Source organism: Balaenoptera physalus (assembly GCF_965194825.1).
Source record: "Balaenoptera physalus genome assembly, chromosome: 10".
Classification (NCBI taxonomy): Eukaryota; Metazoa; Chordata; class Mammalia; order Artiodactyla; family Balaenopteridae; genus Balaenoptera; species Balaenoptera physalus.
This window is the reverse complement of record NC_138889.1, coordinates 31,977,958-31,996,862: the sequence shown is the minus strand read 5'-3', so window position 1 is coordinate 31,996,862 and position 18,905 is coordinate 31,977,958. Positions and strand designations below refer to the sequence as shown.

General features: G+C 36.4%; 1 protein-coding gene across 2 annotated transcripts in view; it reads right to left on the bottom strand.

Moving 5' to 3' along the window:
* PDGFD (platelet derived growth factor D) overlaps positions 1 to 18,905 on the bottom strand; it is a 227,325-nt gene that overhangs the window by 83,465 nt on the left and 124,955 nt on the right. The gene's annotated exons all lie outside the window — the stretch shown is intronic.

Sequence of the window (18,905 nt, the reverse complement as noted above, 5' to 3'; positions counted from 1 at the left end):
AAATACTTGTTGAATGAATACTTGCTTGGAAGTAACATAGGAAAATTGCGTGGTCTACGTGTTTGGGAGCAAAGAAATCTCTGGGCAAATTAAAGTTATGTAGCACATCATTTACATATTCTTCAGAATATTGATGAATGTTAGGTTACAGTAATATTCTTCACAAAAGCTAGTATTTACTAAATATGTCCCAGGCATTACAATAAGTGCTTAATGTTTATTAGCCTATTTAAAAGTCAAGGGAACCTTATGCATTAGTCCTCATTATTACCACTTACTCTGAAACAGAAAGTCACTTGCTTATATGTAGCAGAGGTAAATTTTATTTTATTCTTTATTTATGACATCATGACTTAATTTAATTGCATCACCTACTCTAAGCAGTAGACAGATTTCTGTAACCAGTTAAGCAGATCAAGAGGGGAGAACTGAACAAATGAGGTTAATATTCAGTGGATCTTCTTCTCCTTCTCATTTCAATACTTTATACATCCACTTATTCTGGTGCTGGTCACCACCATAGGCAAGCTTCTCTCTGGTGCTAGCACCATACACGGTTCCTAACATTTAGCAGATAACTTAAGTGTTTGCCACAGGACTAAATAAATGAATAGAAATTGTATGAGCTGATAGATGATACTTCAGAAGAGATCATTTCCCATCTCAAATAAGATTACCTTTCTCTCTATAACCATAACTGTAAAGCAAAAATTTAACAGCAAGGGGTAGGGGGAATGAGTGAAATACCTGGGGGAGATTAAGAGGTACAAACTTACAGTTACAAAGTAAATGCATCATGGAGCAGAAATGTAGAGCATGGAATATAATCAATAATATTGTAATGACTTTGTATGGTGACTTGACAGACTTAGTACAAAATGACCATGGTGATCACTTCATAATGTACAGGAATATCAGATCACTATGTTGTGCACCAGGAACTAACATAGTGTCGTAGGTCGATTATACTTCAATTAAAAAAAATTAATAGTAAATAACTATGTTTAACTATGTTAAACAAGATATAATCATATGTTTGGAAAATATATACTGTACATCAGCGGTCCCCAACATTTTTGGCACCAGGGACCGGTTTCAGAGAAGACAGTTTTTTCCATGGACGGGGGGCGGGTTGGGTGGTGGTTCAGGCGGTATGTGAGAGATAGTTCAGGCGGTAATGCGAGCAATGGGGAGCGACGCGGGGTGGCAGATGAAGCTTCGCTCGCCTGCCACTCACCTTCTGCTGTGCGGCCCAGTTGCTAACAGCCGGCGGCCCGGACAGAGGTCCGCAGCCTGGGACTTGGGGACCTCTGCTGTATATAATGGAGTCAGCCTGTCCAATTAGGAACTTGTGAATATTTTAATACATATTATCCTTTAGAGATTATTAAAAATGCTTGCAAAATCTGTGAAGGTGGTCAAAAGGTACAAACTTCCAGTTATAAAATAAGTAAATCCTGAGGATGTAATGTATGGCATGGTGACTATAATTAATAATACTTGTATATTTGAAAGTTGCTAAGAGAGTAGGTATTAAAAGTTCTCCTCACAAGAAAAAAATTTTGTAACTATGTGTGGTGATGGACATTAACGAGACATGGTGGTGACCATTTTGCAATATATACAAATATTGAATCAATATGTTGTAGACCTGAAACTAATATAATGTTATACATCGATTATTTCTCAATAAAAAAATGCTTGCAATATACCCTTGGCTTACAAAACATATGTCAATATAAGTCAAGCTTGCTTTCTGGTCGGACCACTCCTGTGGTAATCTAAAATTTTTTTCTTTTTCGGATGAGATAGAAGAAAAGGTGTTACCTTTAATAAAGGACAATCCATACTAGCATTGAATGAATATTGAGAATGATGGAATTGTGTTTACATAAATTGCTAAAAAGGAATCTGTCTGTGAACCCAAAGAGGCATCTTCAGAGTCCTACTCTGGTTTATGCTAGAAAACTAGAGGACTATATGGGAAAAAATGACTAATGATATACCAGCATCTGTCTGGCTTCCCTGGGAACCCACATATTAATAATAATCAGATAATCTCTCACATGTCTAGAAGAAAAGAAATCTGACGTTATTTTCTGGGACAAGACCCAAAGTGGTCCTCCACTCTACAAGCACTGACTGAGATCTTAAAGAATGCCTGATGGGAATCAGGAGCTGCATTTAGACAGTGGAACCCTAAGTATGATGTTTTCACACTAAGATGATTCCACTAGGCAGAACGGGCAACATGTAAGTTCTTCTGTTACTACTGTTTTTGCAAAGGAAGAGAATAGATAGAACGTTCTTCTCCCATCAACTTAAGTCCTTCTTGCCAGTCTGTCTGTTGCTCTGAACTGTTATTTTATTCATAAATCATGAATAACTGCTTTTAAATCTCACTAGATTTTATTCTGAAACACACTCAATGTGTGTTTCACAATGCTAACTTTTAAATTGAGCTAGAGTTACTAATCTTCTGTGAGATTGCTACAGATACCATGCTATTAGAAGCCAGCGACTGAAACAAGGTTCTATTTTCTTCTTAGATTGGCAGGGTACTGCTTGAAAAAGAAATGAAGATTTTGTTTGTTCTCCAGGGGTCTCAGGTGTGAACAAAGCTACATTTTAAGTTAGAAAATACCAATTTCAGAGGCAGGAAGAACTACAGGTCATCTCTTTCAGTATTTCGAGATAAAAAAGGAAGGTAAAAACAGCATTGCCTTTGCATCTGGAATATTTAAAAAAAAGCATTTTAAAGCACCTGTGCACGTAGGAAAATTATATATTTAACATTTTCCTTAAATAAAATAGTAAATTCGAAAGCATGACTTTCTAACATCTCTACATTAGACCTAGGGATATATCTAAAATAAAATAGGGGCTTGGGAAGTGCAAAAACTGAATAAATTAAAAAGTACCAGAGTATTAGTATTCATTAAACCATTAGGATGGCATGTTTCACAAAATTATGATATCATGTGAGAATTTTGCATGGTTGTCCAACTTAGCTATTTCTATTTTCACTTCTGGTTTAAAAAAGGGACTCAAAGACAATCCTTTCATACATATAAAGAGCTTGCATGGAAAATACACTGAATACCAACTGGTTTTTACTATCCATTTCATGTTTGTGCTACAGAGTCCAAAGCCTCGATAGAAACACATTCTCTCTCAATCTATCAACTTTTGAAAATTAGTAAGCTCTGAAGAAATATTTGCTGAATGAATCCTTCTGAGATTCTGCACACAGGGAGAGCTCTTTTACTTTATTTGCACAGCACCATGTGTTTAATCAATCCACTGATCTTATTATAGGCTAATTTAGGCTGCAAGTAACAGATGACCAAACTGAAAAATGATTTAATAAAATGTGTCCTGTCACATAGGCAATGTAGAGTTAGAACATATTCAGGGTTGGTTAATTCAAGGCTTTGCAACGTAGTCATGGGCTTCTACTTTTCTCTGCTGCCATCCTCGGTGTGTTGGCTGTTCTCCTCAAAATGTTCTCCTCCAGCTATCTCCTCCTCACAGGGTAGGATTCAGAGGCTAAAGAAAGGGCTCTTCCCCACATGCGTCTCTTTTTAAGAAAGCAGAAATCTTTCTGGAACCCCCTTGCCCACCCCAAGCAGGCACTCCCTCTGTCTCACTGGGCATGTTTGCAAGTCTACTCCAGTCCCGGTAAGGGGAATGGAGTTACCATGACTGGCTCATACTCATACAACATACTCCCTGGGCTGGGGGCAGCTGAGCCTCCCCTGAAGCCCATGTCCACCCATCATGGTTCTGTGAGTAAGAAAAAAGAGGCAGGAAAGCAGTTGGAGTGGCCACTAATGGCAGTGATTTAAGAACTAGCGTGTTTGTGTTTTTATCAAGGAATAAAAGGCCACTTGAAAAATACATTCAACCAATACTTCCTGAGTGCGTGCTACTTCAACGTGGACAGGGCACCATAACCACTGTTGGAATGAAAAAATTAATATGACACAGTTCCTGCTCTGAAAACTGTGTTTATAATCTGTTTACTGGAAGAGACGTTAGTAGAAAAATCTTTCCTTCCACACTGGGCATGGAATGCCACTCAAGAGATATTGGTCATATTATAGTGAATTCTGTAAGGAAATCTCTGACTTTTTTAGCCTTCAGAAATCTCTCTTGCCTTAAAACAATCTGTTAACATTCCTTGGGTGTTTTTCCTGTCTGTTTTATTATTCATTATATAGAAACAAGTGCTAAGGACATCAGATAGGAAGTAAGATTGACTTCTATCCACCAGAAGCTGAGTCTCGGTCCACGTAGTCAAACGTTAGCCCTCATCTCCTGCTTTCTCCAGTTCAAGTTTCCAGTCTAGCATTCAATATAGCCTTCATCATTGTCCTGTCCAATGCCTCACACCCTCCATTATAAAAAATATAGTTCTTAAAATTAGGAATCTTCATAAACCCCAAATGATTGAACACAAAAGTATTCAATAAACAGTAACTGAAGTTTGGAAGTTTTGATTTTTTCTCTCACCTACAGGATTTTTTGTGGGTGCCTGACATATGTCTTACGAAGACTTATTCAGCTGACATTGCCTACATCTTTATCTTATTACGTATTTCAGGATACTAACTTTTGTGAAGAAGAGCTGAAGTCTTACATAGCTACACCCATGAGAGCCTTACAGAAAGTAAGTGCACAATATTTAATTGTTATGGGTGTTATAGACAGGATCCCTGACATCTTCTGATGGGCCATTTTGTACAGGTGCATCTGTCATTTATACCTGTAGAAAGATTTGAAAACTAGTACAGTGACAATTGCTATTCTCACTAGTAATTATGGAACAGAGAGATTTTTAAATTAAAAGAAATAAACAGCGTACCTCATGATGATATGGTAAGTGGGAAAGGGGGGAGGGAATCAGAATTTCTTGGGTCAGGCATTGTGACAAAAACTTAGCATGCACTACTTTATTGCCTTTGCCTAAAATACTCATTCGTTTCCTGTCCTTCATTTCCCAGAATGAAAGCTGGAAAATAACGACTGGGTCTTGTTCAGTGTTACATCAGGACATAATGGGAGCTAATAGGAGGCTTTCAATAAATATTTTTTGAATGAATGAAATTCAGAGTATTCTTAAAGCAAGATATTTATGTGCATTTACATATGAGGAAGCAGTACAGGAGAAGTCAAGCAATCAATCCATTCATTGACTGAATAGGTTCATTTGCAGTTTTGAAACCAGAATTCACAAACCCTGCAGTCAAATTTATGACATGTACTCCTGCTAGACTGCTTTTGTAAATTAAGATGTCTTTTTGGGGTCTGGCCAATGCATGTGAGACCCTTTTCTTTGTGAATAGCGATCCAGGGGGTGCCCAGGTGGCCCCCAGTCCTCAGGGGTGAGCTACATTCAGCAATGTTTATAACCCATCATTGGGCCCCCGGCCCTTGAACATTCTGTCTGCTATGGTATGTCCTTTTCTGCCTCCCTTTCATGCCCCAGTGGATAAATTAATCCTTGAGTCTCAAATGCATAACACAGTGCCTGGCACAAGATGAGGCTGAGTAATATCTAAAAATAAATTATTCAATGATAATAAAAGGAAAATTCTTCCTTACAGTAAATCAAATTCTACCACATTATGACTTATATCCATTTAACCATAAATTATCAACAATATTTATTTAGTCTTTATTATCCTGTGCAAAGTACAATAGTAGATATTATAGGGCACAAACACAAAAGACATAAGTCCTAACAAAGCAAGATATATAGATGGAAAATCAAACACATTTAATCCTGAATGCCAACTCCAAAAAATTATGTGATTTTTCCTGGAGTAGTGCATTGAGAAGACTGCAGACATGTTCTAGGGGAAAGACTACCATATATAATTATTAGCACCTACCCTGAGTGTGGAAGGGAGATAAAGGGTCATACACACATATTATATTTGCCACCTCCATTGTAAAAGGGCTAAGGTGAATAAGCTTTCTTAAAAATAAGTATGTTTGAATGGAGTGTTCTGTACTGCTTTCTACCTGTGTGTCTTTGGGAAGATCACTTAATCTCAGTGGCAATTTCTTCACCTGCAAAACAGTGAGGACATTAACTTGTCCACAGGACTCCAGGGACCAAAAACAAACAAACAAATAAGCAAAAAAGACACGTGGAAATGCTTTATAAAATCTAAAGCAGAAATGAGAGAAATGTCGTTTAGCTAAACAGGCACACAGAAAAATAACACAAAGGAGTAAACAACGAATTCTACACAGCAAACATTTTAGGTGTTCGGAGGATGGTGAGGCTTAGCCCAATTTATTGCTTCAAACAGAAGAAGTAACATATGTAATAGAATGTAGAGATGGAGACATACACTTAATATTTTAAATTTGGCTTTCCTTGACACAATTTCTAGAAATGTTAGGCCCCAGAGCTATTTCCTTAATTTTTTTCTAATAAATCTGAGATAACTGTGGCTGTCGACATAATACTGAAAATATAAACCCCATTAAGTATGACCTGATTTTATCCATTTAATCTCTCAAAGACATTACAAATAATTTATTGATAGCTCCTAAATGAAAATAAAAAAATGGAAAAATGTTTCAATCTAATAAGAATGAGATAATAGGTATGACAAAGCACATAAATATTAATAATAGCAGTAAGTATTTTATTGTATCACAGCTGTATTTTGGTACATACCTTGTACAAAGTCAGGAAACACAATAAATGTTTCTAGACTATGTTGAAAAAGGCAATGGAAAACATATTTTTCTATTTAGATCTAGGAAAAAGACTATATTTTAAGAGTACTGAGCTTAGGATACGGTCATATTTTATACTCCCTTTTTCTTATGCCTTTACATAACTGCCAGGTTTCACATCTAGCCTAATATTATATTATTCCCTGAATTCATCTGTACTACTAATGGAATAGTTTCAAAAAGATAGGACCATTAATGCCAATATAAAGTTATTGAATTCATTATGTTTTAACTTCGGTTCTGGAGATTGTATATGATCTATGAACTTGCTAGACAAGTTCTAGGGCAATGCTATTCAAAGTGCTTGTCTGCTGTGTGATGAAGAGCCTGCTGGGTTGAAAATCAACATACTGCTTCCTTTGTCAAAAATGTCTTGCTATAAAAAACAATTTTAGCAAACTAAACAATGCACTCAGGGTCATAGTTACATTTGGTGCAAGTTCCTTATCTTATTGTGGACTAAGAACAAAGGGTTCATGGGAATGGCAGCAGGTCCACGGATCACATTTGGGCTGCACTGGTCTAGGGAAAACTATAAATGGATTGATTCTCTGAAGTCTGATCTACAGAATCACTAGCCTAATTAGGTAGAGTATTCTAGAGCTTCCTCACACAGCATTGTTTTGAGAGAGAAAAGGGCACTGGGGCCAATTCTTAAGTGTATACTATGATAGATTTCATTACTGTTCCAGTTATTCATCCTTCCATAGTTTCCTCATTCTTTGCCATGTGACTTTCCTGTAGTCCCTCTAGAGTCAACCACTTCATTTTCCTGCCCCATTGATACTGCACTTGGGAATATGACTTGATTGAGACAGGAGAATTCATATCTAGCCTAATATTATATTAGGCTATAATATATATAGTACTGGTGTGTCAATTCTGAGCCTAGGCCTTAGGAGTCATCCTGTGTTTCTATTCAACCATCCTCTGCTTCTGCTATTTCCATAAGAAGCACATATACTGGGTAGCCTATTAGGCTAACAAGGATGAGAGACACACGGAGCAGATGTGGATCCAACCTGAACGTAGGAGGTAACACCATACAAGCCTAGTCCATGTATGTCAAACTCTATCTGACCCCAGATACATGAGTGAGAATAAATAATTTTTGTTTTAGGCCACTGAGCTTTGGGATGGTTGTTACACAGCTAATTCTGCAAATAGCTACTTAATGTATATACAAAAGGAAACTTTTAAGAGTCAAGGTGGAGGGGGGTTGCTGAGATGAATAGTGTTGGAAAGGGTACACTCACACCCTGGCTACAGGCATGGTAGAAAAGGTATTAATAACTATGTTTATGAGTAGCACATTCAGCAGATGTTAAAAACTCCTGATTTCACAAGTTCTGAGTATCCCCATCAGGGCTCTTATACAAGGAAGGACCATTCTTCCTTATTTTCTTCCCAAGTGAATGTAGCAAGGAACAAAAACAGAATGTAATACACAGAGACCAGAAATCTGTTAATGAAAGAAGAATGTTTTGAACTGAGATATAAAAGACTTTAACCATTTACTAGAGAAGAGGAAGTTTAATCTAATAATAGACATATATAAAGCTATAGTCTTCAGTTTGCTTTCTTAAAATAGTCATGCTAAAGTAGCAGATTCAACTGATTTCCTATCATTCTTTGTATTTTCCTTTCAAGTTCTAACTTAATGGATCCCATGTCCAAAATTCATAGTTGGACTCAACAGCTCAGAGAGACAACTGCATTAATTTACATAGCTTCTGTGAGTAGACTGGACAAACAGGATTGCTTATAGAAAATTCTTTCAAAATTATTATTTAGAGTATGATAGTATAATAACATATACTTTCTGTAGCACTAAGAATGGATTTTACCCCTCCAATTCCCTAGGTCAGTTTCCAAAATACTTGGTTCCAACCACACCATGAGGAAAGAAAAATATGACCTTAAGATTTTAAAAAAGTGAAACAATATTTTATCTTGGTTTCTGTTTTTACAGTGTTAAGCCACAATTTAGTGTATATATCTGAATCTTAACAAATATTAATTAAATTTAGGTCTGTATACACACACTAAACTTACAGGCCATTTTTGCTGTTGTTAAAGTTTCCTGTATACTATTCGATACTATTTGGGTAATAACTATATAAAAATGTAAAAACTGTTTTTATTTCTTCAAAGGTTTATTTGTTTGTACTTCCAGTTAGTCAAAAATGAAAACTATGGAACAACTATCGCCCGAAGGAACAAAACATACACAAACCTTTGATTTAGCAACCATAGCAAACTGCAGCAGCTCACTTAATAAAGTGGCTATAGCCATTCTGGGGGGCTCCCCAAGGTGAAATGTTTCCACTGTGTATAGCCCTGTATATAATTAAAAATCTGCCGTGACTATGACCTTGAATATCTGCTGGAATAAAGTATAATTAAATAACCAGAATCTTGAGTAAATAGCAGCTGCAAGATAAGCAACAAAATGTCTTCTGAGCAGTGTTTTATTTACATCTTTCTGAACTACAAACTTCTTTGCTCCAATGCATTTCAAACAGCATCCTGTCTTTTCAGGAAGATCTTGATCTCAAAATATTCAATCATCCTTTTGAAGTTAAGGCAAAGTTTCTTCTATCTCACTCAACTCACCTAAGACAGACTTATATAATCATTCTAGAAATGCTCCTACCTACTGGGCAATATTTAAGAAGTGTTGATTTTGAGTACAAGGGGAAAAAGATGCCACTAACTTGTATCAATAGTTCTGTTTTTTTCATAAAAAAGCACACTATTGATCCATTCTTGGTAAATTTCATAATTTCTCCTAATGTCTTATCTTAACATCATGTAAAGACAATCCACTGTTAAGAAATGTCACATATCTTTTCCTTGAAACACATTATGTAGTCATAGACTAAAGATTACATAAACATGATCAGGAGATTTGCTAAACACATGCTCAGCATTTCTCTTTCAACAACGAACTAGTATTATGGCCACCATGGACACTCAAATGGAATTTTATAGGTTGGCAAAATGCTTATTACAATTTACACATTTACTGCAGAAATTCTCTTAGAAATGATTTCCCTATTACATCTAAAAGCCATATTCAGAGAGAAATTATCACAACTTGTGTCTCTAACATTGGCCATATTTTAATATAAAAACATTGCTAATCTAAGGAAAAAAGGTGTACAAACTTGGGACACTCTGACTAATGTGAATATGATCCCAAACGTATCTTCAACATCTTTGCTTTTGACAACCTCTTATAAACTTGAACATATGTGTGATAGTGTAATATTAACTAAGGCTATGGGGAATAAAAATCACTTGAGTGAAGAGGTACTTCCCTTTGTGACTCTTGTGAACAAAAAGGTCTCACAAAGTACATAATTTGGCACTTAGTGTCAAGAAGGAGTTTTCATCTTGGGCTATAAATTTAGATGATAAAATAGCTAAATCAAAACATCTCCAAAAAAAAAAAATCTCCAAGTATATGCTTAAGAATACATTTGAACATGATGATATGATACAAAGAAAAATGAAACAAGACGTTTATTCATTACCTATAACGCTGCTATTCTAACCATATTTCAAATGTAAAACAAATTGGTCAGAGAATATGAATTTTCTTCAAAGAACCACAATAAGTCTCATGAATTGCATACAAATAACTGATACTTAAGTCTGTGTCTCTCTAATGTTTGCTAATATTGTCAAAACAATGAGAGATACACATAAGGCCTCTGTAAAAAATGTGCATACAAATTACCAATTTGCACACATAAGTGTCAAATCTGTATAACCTCTACTGAAGAACTGATCTCAAGAAGTTGTGGGCAGAATATGGAACACATCCTTAATCAAGTATCATAACGTGATTGATGCTTAAAAACAAGCCCACAAACCAACGCCAGGTGGACTTCTCAGGAGTCAACGGGGTATCAACACTGAGGCTCTTGTTTAAAACATAAAGAAATTTATGCACAGAACTAAAAGTGTCAAAGTGGGGGAATTGAATCTCAGTACATCCAAAGTCCATGCCATTAAGACTTATGTCAAACTGTCTACATTTTATTATATATTGTAATTACCGAATACATAAAACTGTGAGCTTAATTGACAGAGCACTTTCGAATCGGAATCAGCCAATTTAGAGCAACAATTGAGAACACTGTTACAGAATAGATAGAATTAGTGACAGCTACACACCCACATTGAACCCGGAACCAGGCATCAAGATTTTGACCAGATGATGTGAGGTGTAAACCCGTCATGTTTATCTTTTTGTAAAATGTAAATGAATTGTTTGAGAATCTGGAAGAAATGACTGAAGAAAACCCACACACAACACAATAGATAAATATGTAACCACCACCACCACCCCTGCCCACCCAAATTCATTTATGGTTGTTTCTCCTCAGACGTTAACACTGAGACAAGGATGTGGGTGCAGACAGTGTTTGGGAGGGCATTCTAGGATGCACAAGGGAGAAGTGGATAAACTGAGACAGGGCAGGGAGAAAACCTAGTGAACACAGCATTGCCGTGGGCCACTGCAGTTCAACACCTCTGAGGCACCGTGTGGAGCGGACTTCAGAATTGCCCCACAGAAAGATGGAGAAGCTGGGGCATTTATCCACCAAATCCCATCTTTTGCTGCTTGAGAGTTGTTTCTGGAGACATTAGAGCCCCAGCACTTCCAAGCTGAGGAGGTCTGAGCAAGCTCCCCAGAGACATAGAAACTAAGACACAAGGGCTCTGGAAATGGGAAGCTGTCAGTATTTACAGGAACACAAGCCTGGGCTCAGGGAGATGGAGCTGGGGCAGCAACAGTATCTGCTTCAAAAGTACAAGCATAACAAAATCACAGCTTTGTTTATTCAGCAGTACTGTCTTTCTAAAGCACTGATAAACTTTTCCAGCCACGGGGCAGCAAAGGTAAAGACGTTCTGAATCTGCCTTCCTTATCTCCCTCTTTTCTTTTGGGCACAACTTCATCATCTGACTGTCAGTTCCCACATGGACTCTCTACAGAGTCCCTCAAACGCCCTTTGCATTTTTGCCCCCGAAGCCAGTACAAGAGGTGGGAAAGCTAGGGCAGGCAGAGTTGTGTTCCAGCTGCACCTGACTCAGTGGCTGTGGCTGGGACACTGTCTTCTCAGCCCATGAAGTGCCATTACATGCATGGTTCTCTGCAGTACCTCTTAAGGGTAGGCTTTCTTTAGATACTTGCCTTCCTGTTTTGATCCTAACCTATGCCACCCTGAAAGGAAGCCTGCTCCTTGGGCCTACATCCAGAGCATCAGAGTCTTAATTGTTTTCTCTGATGGTCTCAAAAGTAAGGTTCTTGCACCTCCAGATGCATTGGTGAGGGTAGACAAAAAGTAATAGAAAGTAGTATTTAACCGATCCATTTAAAATATCTATCCTTTTTGTATTTTTTAATGTTATACAGTACTACATATAGTTTGTAAATATACACATATTGAGAATGTGATCAAAGTTTCTTGTTGATTCTTTTTAACTAACTTCGAACCATCACAAAGGTTCGAAGGTCCTGCTCTGAGAGACTGCATCTGCTGTTCCACGGCCACAGGATCAATGACCACTGTCAAAACAGCAGTTCTTCAAGGGGACTTCTAGATGGCTGTTACCAATTGTCCCAAGGAGTCCCCTACTGTCCAGTCCAAATGACTCTGGGCATCCACCCTGAGTGTTGATTTGCTCAGCTCTGTAAATTGCTCTGAGGATTTGGTTAAAAAATTTAAAAAAAGGACTTTGAGGAAGGTATGTGGAATGACGCTCTCTCATTGTTCCATCTAACACATGACCGTCCATAATAATGATTCCAAACCATAATTTATGGGAAAGACCATACTTATACTTTTGGCATCAACCACAACAATTGGATTGTCTACTAACTTGACTTACTTTGCAACACTTTTAATTATGGTGAATGGATTGTCTTTTCATTATGTTCTTTCTGCTCAATAATAATTCTGTAAGCGCCTTACAAGCAGAACCTTGTTGTCTACTTCCTTTGGTTAAAAACAACACTGAAGAACAGCTCACAGACTGCTATGGTTAAAAACGACACTGAATAGGTTGTTGAGATAATACACTCTGAATGGATTTATTTTCAACTTTTGAAGGATACTTCTTGGGGTTTTGAAACAAAGTAGTGACAGACTCTTGCTACTACCCTGAGAAGCCTGGAGTGCAAGGTTGAAGAGAGTAGGGACAGCTCTAAAAGCACAAAAGCACCCAGTCCTAGTCAATGAGGGGTTAAAAATTAATCTGCATATCACCTTCAGGATATATAAATTCTATTCTCTCTTCTTAACTTTTCCGGGTTGTTAATTATTGCCTCTACTCATTGAGGGAAAAAAACTTCGGTAGAGTGCTTTTCTATTTACAGGACAAATTCAAATTATCTATCCATTAAGCCCACAGCAAAATCTTATGGAAAACAGATCATTGTCATTATCCCTAGTTTATATAAGAGGATAATGAGCCTCAGAGAAATACATGCTTTGTCCAAGGGCATTCAGATAACGTGACAAATCCAGTGAACATAAACCCTCCTTTTTTTTTACTTCAGAGCCACAACAGGCTTTGTCTTACTCATCTGTGTATCCAACCCAGTTCTAGTGTGTGTATATGTGTGTGTGTGTAGGTGTGACTGTTTTTCCACTACTGCAGATATAGAATACTGTTGTTGTATACAAGGATAGAATAATGTAACTTGATTAAATGTTTGATACTAGTTTTTTAAGATGCTTGTATTTTGTTGATGTTTTTTGGTCACAGAGTCACAATGAGTTGATATTTTCAAAGGAAAGAACTTGCAGCCTTCTTTGTAAGAAGTGATTCACCTAGATCCTATTTTATTATAAGATAAATTCTTTTTCTCTTATTGAGGTACCTTTATCTAGGATGATCCTAGCTATTTTATTTATTTATTTATTTATTTTTTTAGCAGAATACAGGATAGGTGAGTTTTTATTTTTTTTTTAACTTGGGTTTATTTATTTATTTATTTATTTATTTATGGCTGTGTTGGGTCCTCGTTTCTGTGCGAGGGCTTTCTCCAGTTGCAGCAAGTGGGGGCCACTCTTCATTGTGGTGCGCAGGCCTCTCATCATCACGGCCTCTCTTGTTGCAGAGAACAGGCTCCAGATGCGCAGGCTCAGTAATTGTGGCTCACGGGCCTAGTTGCTCCATGGCATGTGGGATCTTCCCAGACCAGGGCTCGAACCCATGTCTCCTGCATTGGCAGGCAGATTGTCAACCACTGCGCCACCAGGGAAACCCCGATCCTAGCTATTTTAGATGAAGAATTCAATACCAGAAAGGAATGATCTACCTAGGACTACAAAAGAGAAGGTAGAGACCTGAGGCTAACTGCTAGATAAATTTGCTACATATCCATCCCAACAAACACAAAGTATACCTCCTACCTTAAATTGTCCCTGCTTTTTAATTTAGGCTGGCTTACTGCAAGTTCAGGAGTTGATGATCCTGTTTGGTTTAAATTTTTCTCTAAAGACATAGTCTGAGAGCACAATCTTAGTAGCAGAAACCATGACTTCAGTGGGGCTCCACTTTTTGATGTCAATCTAATGCCAGTATATTTTACGTTGTAGAAGCAGTAATTTATGAGTTATCCTTAACATTTGGTCTAGTGTCTCTTAGTCACAGGCATGAAGGTCTCACCACAATTCTACATTCTAGATGAAACACACTGAAGTAAGAACGTGAAATCAAACCATGTCTTTGTTTAAGATTAATAGTAATTTAGGTTGTTTTGTAGAAAAATAAGGAAATACAGAAAAATAAGACTCAAAACTCAATAAGTTTTGTTAGGGTTGCCAAAGACATTTCTGTTCCATTTCATTTATAGTTTGTAAAGAAAAAAAAAAAAATCAATGATCCTATCTTCTTTCCCTTCAACATCTGAAATTGGGTCTCTTATTTTGAAAGCCAGGATATGTGGTTTCTCTGATTAGTACGTGTCCTTTGGAGGCCTCCAAAGAGAGACTATTCATGTTCTGTGAATAAGCAGCACTGAAATATTCTACCAATATATGAGTAAACAAAAGCATATCAGCAGTTAAGCACATTTTATGAGCTGAGTGAAACAGAATATTCATAAGTGGAATGGAAATGACAATGGAATAGAGGACAAGTCTGGGAGTTTCATGACTCTCAGAATAGAGAGATAGCCTACAGAGACATTAAGACTCCCAAACCATTCTGATAATAAGAAGGAAAATTCTCTGGACCTGATATCATTTAGATGGCCTAAGAAAGAATTCTCCTTGTATCTAGGCTGCTAAATTTAATTTATCTGAGCAAAATAGGTGAGTTGATTTCTCTTTTGTTTGCTATTTTTGTTTTTTTCAATTGAAGCTTTTGTTTATCAGGCTTTCTCATTTTCATGGTTAGAATACAATTAAATTCTACAGACAGATGGGTTTTAGCCATGCTAATTACCATGGTGATCAATTAACTCAGCTGCTGTTTAGAATAGAGAAAGCTACATAAACAACCTGGAAATTTTGTCTTGTATAAGACAGTTGTAGAAACATCACCTATCATGCATATAATTCATAAAATATCCAAATGACCATGTTGTTGTGGTACAATGGGCTTCTTTATTTATTTGAGATCTTTTCAATATACCTCTCTTCTATCAGGAAACATACATCCATTCTATGTGACCCAAAGTGTCACAATAAATGAAGTGACCTGTCACATTACTGGCTTTTGTGGGGGCATGGCTGGTGGCTGGAGGCCTCTTCAGACCCTTCCTGTTTGGACTGCATGCTAATTACTCTGTGCCCTGGGGTTAGATGTCTCATGTGTCAGAAGTGAATATATGTGGACAATGCAAAAACCGGTTACTTTCAGAACGTTTTGCCCTGTATTATCCATACATGTGTAGTATTATCAACACCTTTTTAAAAATTAAAGTATAATATTCACTAATTACATACACTCACACTGAAAACACTTACAAGGACATTTGGAAATTCCTGATGCAGCCTCTACACATTTTCTAATAAAATATCTCCACAGGCTAGACAGTAACAATCTAAGACTGATAGGCAAGGCAATGCCAAAGTCCTGAAGGAATCTTCAGTAACTCTAAAGCAGATGAAGGTGAACTGAGAACAAGACCTATGCAGATTTCAATCCAGGCACTGCATAGGCTTTTCCTCCTGATAAAGACTGTCTCTTAGCTTAACCAGCCAGCCCTGTACAGAAACAAACATGGGCATTCATTCTGTTTGTCTGTGTGGGTGCCTGTGTGAATGGTAGGGTTCAGGGAGAAGGCTAGACTATTATTCCTTCCCTGTACCAACCCTACTATTCTACTGCATCCATTTGATGATAGCATCTACAAGGAAACAAAATGAACAGTAAAATGTATGTGTGTAAGAGGAGAAAGGAGTCAAGTGTGTGGTATGACACATCAAGGAAAGGATTGTTCCTCCAAACCCAGGGGGTAAAATTTAACTATGGCTGTGACCAAATCATACTTCCAGGTTGAACTCAGTAGCACTTTCACCAGTGAGCTTTCTGCATAGTCCTACTCACTCCCTGCACCCCTCACCCAAACAAGTAACCTCTATCTCCTCTGAGCAAGCACAGCATTTTATTTATACATCTATCACGACTCTTACTAATTTCTGTTACATAAAATGATTCAAAGTGCTTGAGTCTTATCTGGCCTAGGAGATATCTTGTTCTTTGGAGGAAAGTGACTCCTATTCATCTTTCTGTCCTCAAAGCCCCTACTCGTCCACTGATTTGCTCATAGGAAGTGGTCATTAAATATTTACTATGAGAAATTATTAACATGTTTCTGAGCTCATCTCCAAGTGGCAGAAAACTTAACTAGTTAAACAAATCTGTAACTTTCCAAATACATATTTTTTTAAAACTAATTGGACCAAGCCAAGACACTTCCACTGTTTCTTACTAGGACTAAGTACACAGGAAGGACAAAGCAGAAAAGTATAGAAACCACAAGTAAATTATTGATAGAACTATTAAAGTGTATTTGAACTTATAAATAGATCCCACTGGTATTTCTAAACTATCGTGACAGTGTTTTTGAGGTGAGCTAATTACAAGTTACTATAAACAAGAAAACGATAAAAAGTGGTTTGAATAATTTTCCTCAGTCACAGCTGAATTCAAAACATAAGGCCCTATTATCATTTCTGCTACTATTTTGTGTTATATGGCTACTCTCACAGCAGGAATAGGAAAATAAATACATTCGTTATCTAAGGTACACTGAAAGTTAAGAAAAGTAATTATCAACCCACAAAGTTATAAATTGTTTTTATCCTGTTTTTAATTTGTTACACTAAATTTATTTAATCTATAAATGTTTCCCTCACAAATTGTAAGTAATCTTCAAACCTTCAATAAACAAGGTGGGCATCCCATAGATCAGAATATTTTTCATATTCTTAAGACGTTGGAAGGGACCATAAAGTACAAAATCATAGCAGCAAACTTTCTTTAAAATGAAAATACACACACATGTATATTTAGACATGGAAAGTATATATATTGAAAACATTAAAAGTTATCAAGAGATTATATTACTTTCAATATGCAGTGTATACCTTAAAATGCATCTCTTTTTATGATAAGTTGTTAAAATGATAATCTATAAAATAAAGTAATAAATAAAGGCACGATAAAAATACTCCCTGATGAAAAGTGACATCATCTTCATTGCATTCTCAAAGTAATTGAAAACATATCCTGAGTGTGCGCTTGCTCTCTCTCTCCACGCATGTGTGTGTGTGTGCACACGTGTGCAGGCATGTGTGGGTCTTCTGTTCATATTCTTTATTTTTCTTACAATAAAGAAAAAACACTAGCTGAGTTCCCAGCAGACTAATTTCTCAGGTCTCATGAGTTTCTTCAATTACATATGTTTATATATTTAAGAGGACTTATCATGGTCTTTAAGCTTCAAAAATGGGCAATACTAAACTTTTTTAATAGGGGAAACCTCCAAACAAAGTAATAAAAAGCTTAAACTTCCATCAGAGCATTTTTAACGTGTCTATTAAATGATTAACTACCTGAAGAAATAAATGTTATTCATTAGTGGCAGTTCTGGCACAATGTATTGTATTGCAAACAGAAAAACAGCTGGAAAGTTAGTTGTTTAACCTATGAATACAGTGGGAAACTTAGTTGTTCAGCCTATGAATACAGCTTTAAAAATTCTGTATCTTTCCCTAAATGGCATTGAAAATCTCAAGTGATGATTTAACTGTTTTAATAAGTCTCAATTACACTTTATTTTTAAAGTAACACCAGGCATGTATTTAAAGGAAAGAATCAAAATACAGCAAGCTAATATATTTGCTTAATGTGGTTTAATTATTGTATACACTACATAATGACATTCATGTAGTTACATTATTTTTTCAGATAAAAGACATTTGTTTTGCTCTGTAAAGCAAGAGATGGTACTTTAAACATCAACTCACTGTACTAAGTGGAACCATTAATTATCTGGATTTTTGCTGCATTAAGTTTTTATAAAGAAGCAAATTATAAAAGGTATTATTGTGGATTTACTTCAAAAAATAATTTTGGGGTTATTTACTTGGCCAGTATGAAATAATTGTCATCTTTTCTATTTTATGGGTATTTAGACTATACAATGAGAATTGATTTTCTGAGTGATAGCCCTGAGACCTTGCAGGTGTCTCACTTATCAAAGAAAGATTCAATTATATTCCTACATTGTACTTATCAAGGAAGAAAAGTAAGAGTATATACTTCACAAAAACTCCTAAAGAAAGAGTTGCAATAACCTTCAGTTACCCAGATTAGTACCCCTAGATAATTCAGACCTCCCATTTCCAAGTGGTCTGTGCAATAAGGATTTAAGGTATAAGAATGTTTTACATTTAGGAGTATCTTTATATACTCCCAATGATCCCCCATTTATTACATAATTAAAAGAGGTTTTTAATTAAAATTTTGAGGTAAGAGAATTATACATATGGTATTTGAATCACCAATAATACTGAGTAAAATGAAAAAATCAAAGAATATACAAAATGAAGTACTAAAAAGCCCCAGGAGGCTGTATTTATCTTTTCAGATTCCAGGCTTAAACCTCT